The sequence below is a fragment of the Camelus bactrianus genome, chromosome 25 (assembly GCF_048773025.1).
Source record: "Camelus bactrianus isolate YW-2024 breed Bactrian camel chromosome 25, ASM4877302v1, whole genome shotgun sequence".
Lineage (NCBI taxonomy): Eukaryota > Metazoa > Chordata > Mammalia > Artiodactyla > Camelidae > Camelus > Camelus bactrianus.
In genome coordinates, this window is record NC_133563.1 from 4,899,428 (window position 1) to 4,904,850 (window position 5,423).

Below are 5,423 nucleotides of genomic sequence, written 5' to 3' on the forward strand. Positions count from 1 at the left end.
GCTGACGCGCTCGCGCGAGAGGACGTGGTGGGTTCGCGAGGCCCCGCGAAACCCGGTTTTCCCCGGGGAGCGGAGGTCGTAGCTGTGCCTTCCTGCGCGACGCCGTGCTGCCTTTTTTTTCCTTCGCTCTAGATTGTGTGGCGTGTTTTGTCCCAACTCTCCCTGCTGGGCTTAGGTGGTAATCACAATCACACGGCTTCCCAGGTCCCTCACTCACTCCTTTTCCGGTCCCGTTGGGGGGTCCCCGTTAGATTCCAGTCATTCATAAATTCCTTAAATAACTGTGGAGAAGCCTGCAGAATGAAAAGGAGAATTCGTAGCAAAAGCTCATTGTTTCGTAGTCGGCAGGATTCGAACCTGCGCGGGGAGACCCCAATGGATTTCTAGTCCATCGCCTTAACCACTCGGCCACGACTACTGCTCATGTTAATTTTGGCCATGAGATCTGCCTAGAGTCTGCACACAAATGTCTGCTACAGTAACAGGTATGTTTGGATCACGAGGAAGACATTACAGAGCTGTTCTGTCAGAATATTTGAATGTTATGACAGTAATAATTTTAGGTTTTTGAAGGGCTCTTAGAGCACATTCTATCCAACCCCCTTTTTTTTCCCGTCAGTAAAAAACGAAATTCGAATAAAATCGCTAAAGTTAGAGTCAGAAAACAGGAAGAGAGGGAGGAAAGCCCAGTACTGATGTACACCTGTTTGCAGAGGGATGGAACCATTTCCAGGAGGGAACCGGGGACCCTGGGGCAGCCGACCAGCCTCCCGGCTTCCTTACCTGGCTCCCAGCTCCACCCCTCCGCCTCTCTCTTGTACAAACAGCTCCCAGGAATCTCTTTTCACCCACCAGGCGCTAAAATGCTATTACCCACTGAGTTAGATTCACTATGCAGGGTTAAACTGTCCCACTGCCATAAAAGCACTGCTTTGAAAACTGTAATGCGTGACACAAATGGAAAGTATTGTCATTTAAGGGCACTCCTGTTAATACTATTCACAGTGAAACCTGAACTTTGAGTATTGCTAACGTGGGATAGATAGGTTAGCAACCTCGGAAACTCTAGAGATAGTTTGATCCAGGTAGATTAGTAGCTTCATTTATTTGGTTTGTTGTTTGTTCAGAATATTTTTGATGTCCCTGAAGAGCAGCATGAAGTGGTGTGATGGAGTGAATGCACCTGCTGGTTAGAGCCCACCTTTGAATTTTCATGAATTTGGGGAGCGAGTCGTTAACTGAAACCATTGTTAAAAATTAAATTATGTAAATTTACAATGAAATGAACTATATTAAAAAAAGGAATACTCCAAGTTCACAGTCTAGTTATTTCCCCACATTTTACTATAATTTAGGCCGTTGAGGTTATTTACATCTGTTGGATCTGCAATACTATACAATGGGTTGCTGTTGTGAATTTTGTCTTAACTTCCCATTCAGTGATGTCACTTGGGTAGCTTGAAGTCAGCCTTCCTGGGTGTATTTACACCAGGGAAATTGCAAATGCTACAAAACATGGCTTTTCTCTCTAGAGCTGGTTGTCAAACGCTTGCTAGCAAACCACTAATGTTACCATCAGACCAACCTCTGAATATTCCCAGCAGGGCAATGGTTCTCTTACCTGTAGGACTATCCTGGTTATTCTCCCTGCAGCTTTGTTTTAGCTATGAGGATCCTGGCATTTTGTATAATTTCCCACTCAATATTTTAAAGTTTTGTGGGTTTTTTTACCCCCAAGTTGCCTCACTGGGTGATTATACTTGAAACTGGCCTCCAGCGGAAACACAGGAATAAACCACTTGATACTGAAATTGCCCTTACAATATGGTTCCGGGGGAGTAATGCATAGTTGCCAAGCATTTTAACAGGCTTAAATTAATAATTTTATTTTTCTCTAAAAAAGATGAAATCTGAGGTATACCACCAGTAGTTGAAATAATCTATTAGCATGTAGAAGATTTGCATGAAGGACTATGAAAATATAAAAGAAGGAATGTTTCTAGTTGTGTATTTTGTTTTATGGGTATTGGAAAAAAACTGGAGTTTGTTTCCTCCTTCCTCCACTCCCACCCCCCATTTTAATAAAATGTCATCATTCAGAGGTTGGTGTTTTGAGAATTTCACTTACAGCTCATTCAACTCTTCACTGGGTCTTCTGACTTCAGTTGTGTTGCCTTTCTGGTTTGCTTTAGAGAGGAAAATCAACTTCAGTGTCTACAATAAGAAATGCCACACATCACGTTTGTGTATGGCTGTATGATAAACTGGAAAATGATAGATAGTGCACTATTAAAAATCTCCAGATATCAGGAGTGATACCAGGTGCACTTTGCTGGACTCTATAAACAGTGGAGGTGGATGTACATGGTGAATGTATACCTGACTTTGGAAGATTCTGCATTCATGCAAATCATATTAGAAGATAATTAAAAAAAACCCCATATATATTACTTTGGTCTTTTTGGTTTTCAAAGTGAAGAATCTTATTTATTATCTCTAGAATTATTAATATTTTTAGACAATGATGTGAATCCTTGTCCCCTGTCTTTCCCAGCCCTGGAAGGCACGCCGAGCCTCAGATGTTTCATAAAGGATGATAGCCAGGAGTCTTTAGATGACACAATTTTTAAACATACTAAATAAAAGTGGCATGAAGTGTCTTATTACATTTACTTAGTATTCCAAGGAAATATTTTGGGAAAAAGTGTCCAAAATAAGAAAAGAAAGCTGTGTTGGCTATCCCAAGTTAGCTGAAGAATGCTCTGAATCCGCCTTCTTGCTAGCGCCATTCTAAACGAGTTCACCAGAGGTGGTGAAAGGACTGCTTCTGTGGTCACACACGGCTCCAGGCCATCCCCTTCAATGACAAGGCATTTTATAATCCTCCTGGCTATTCACACAACGAATTGCAAGGCCTCTGTGGAGTCCCACGTACTTGGATTTGATTTTCACGGCCCTGCTTTCCTCCCCACACATCACACACCTTCTACATAGATACCCAGAGCTGGGCAGTGACAGTGGTGTGAGGGGAGGCATCCTCGCAGAGCAGTTGCCAGCCTCCCAGCAGCTAGTGTTGTAGAAGAAATGGAATAGCAATGAGGCAGCTCTGGTTCTTTTAAGTGGTGCCTGAGTCAGGCCTCGATGCTGTGTAGGTAAATTCAGTCCAGAACATGCAGAATCTTTATTGGAATTTGTACATGCATCTCTCACAGCTGTGGAGAGTTTAGACTAATCACAACTCTCACTGGGATACGATCATCTTTGTAATTTGAAAAAGGATCAGGAGCCTGTAGGCTTGGAACATCTTGAGAAAACTCTGGCCCTGAAATACATCATCACACGTGGGGGACACCACTTGCGGCATCATTGCAGAGAGCTTAAGAATGCTGAAATCAAGTATTTCTCTGGCGTGATTTCAAATGGCCTGAGAAATCCGAGAACTGTTTTTTTTTTTTTTAGCTGCAAAACAGATTCTTTCGTCTTCCATCAACCCTGTTGCTGTCAATGTGTCCAATATTAGGTGCCAGAAATGAGCATAGCCTTTTAATGATAACAATGCCAAGGTGAACACAGCTGCTGGGGGCTCTCTCAAGAATCTCTGTTAGTGTGTATTTTGATCCGCAGACACGTTCTGAAGGCATGCACCTCCTTAGTCTTTCTAGTCTCAGTACATTTCTCTTCAGCAGACTGGACAAAACTGTCACTTTTTGCCAGATCTTCTCATGCTCTCGGGCCCCTTGGACGCTATTTTTCATGGACGCCCATGTGTCCAGATGGTAGGATGAGGCTCAAAGTTGGTATTTGGGAAGCAGCCTCTGACAGCACAGAGGCCTAGTGAACTCCAGTCATTTGTTCAAAAGGCCAGGACTTGCAGATGTGCTCTGAGAGGGTAGCACAATTTTTGACCCCACCCAAATGGTTATTTTATCACCATCCACATAGCAACCAACGAACAGATCAGCCTGAGGAGGCAAGTGCTAATGTAGGTAATGGTTCAAACCCATCAACCCTCCAAGGAACCAGTAGTCCAGCCTTTGTCTGAGGCTTTGACAGTTAAAAAAAAATTGTTTCACTTCTACAGTCTGTGAGTCCAGCTCCCTCTTCTCTCCTCCTTGTTTCATACCTCTCCCCCCTTCTTTCTTTCTTTCTTTCTTTTTTTTTTTTAATGGTTTTCAGCTTTCAGACAGTTAAACCTGATCCGAGAAAAAGAAAAAAGGATCAGTTGGGACCTGTGTGGGAGGAGGAATTTCAGCTAGGCATTATCATGAAAGTGAAGTGGGAAGCAAGCTGACGAGGCCACCAGAAGTGTCTCACAGGCCTGAGCTTAGGTTCAGTACCTCGTGGCCTTCCATGTCCCCAGCTGGCCACAGCGCCTTCCACTTAGGGAGGGACCCAGGGTTTTAAGCCAACCAGTTTGCTCTATTTCCTCAGTCACTTTTCCACATGTCAGCTAACTGTTTATAATTTTTAAAAAGATGCCTGCAGGATTCTAAAAATCCCAAAACTCTCTACCCATATGAAAAGCTCATGGAAGCCCCTGAGGATAAAGCCAACAGAGCTACTCCCTTACAATGAACTGCCCAAGGACTGTTTGGGGGCTGTAAAGCACTTTTGTGATTGTGTATAATACACCTTCGTTTCACAGATGGAGCGAGCAATCAAAGACAGAGAAGTGAAACAATTTGGAAATTCTTTGATTATTAAGAGATTTTCATTGCAACTGTTACAATGTCTTATTTCGTTATCATGCTGTTTATTCTGGATAAGACAATTTCTAGTGTGTAAGATTAATGATGTAAATTTAATATCAGATTGCCACATTTTGGAATCCTTTCACGCCTGGATTGACAAATCAATTAAAGCTGTCTTATCCCTGCAAGTTCCTTATCTCTGATTGTCTGTATCATTCTGAGGTACCCACTGCTCTGTAGTTTTAGTGATTATGTTTAAACTTCGTATTTGGGGGCTAGGGAATCCCCATTGTATGTTAACAGTAAAGCTGATTCTATGACCTGTGAGTTGGAAGCTGGTAGAGATGGAAAATTCTTCCTCTCCCTGATTCTTACTAACATGGGTGAAGAATGGTCTGTTCAAGCCACAGAAGTGCTTGGCTGCAGAAGAGTCTCCTTGAGTGTGCAGGGACGTCTCAGGCCCAGGAGAGTCTGTGGGGGCCACAGAGGAGGACCGGGGGGCCAAGGCAGACCTCGAGTGTGCCTCTGCGCCCCCGGTGCTGGCATGTGCCTGGCCCTTGAATGAAGAGACAGATTCCTTCCTTAGAAGGAGCAGCGTATATTCTGGCTTTTTGTTGTTTTTCTTCTGAAACAGACATCACCTCAGATTGCATGCCGCCGGGCTCTATAAGATATTTCTTATTTATTGGCAGAACGTCTCTGATTGCTTTGTCAGTTCTTGTTTGCCCTGCT

The 5,423-nt window shown here is 43.4% G+C and overlaps 1 non-coding gene across 1 annotated transcript; it reads right to left on the reverse strand.

The window, feature by feature from the left end:
- Nucleotides 1-336: 336 nt before the first annotated feature.
- TRNAS-AGA (transfer RNA serine (anticodon AGA)) lies at nucleotides 337-418 on the reverse strand. Its single transcript has one exon. It is a non-coding gene; the product is annotated as a tRNA-Ser (tRNA).
- Between the last annotated feature and the right edge of the window lie 5,005 nt (nucleotides 419-5,423).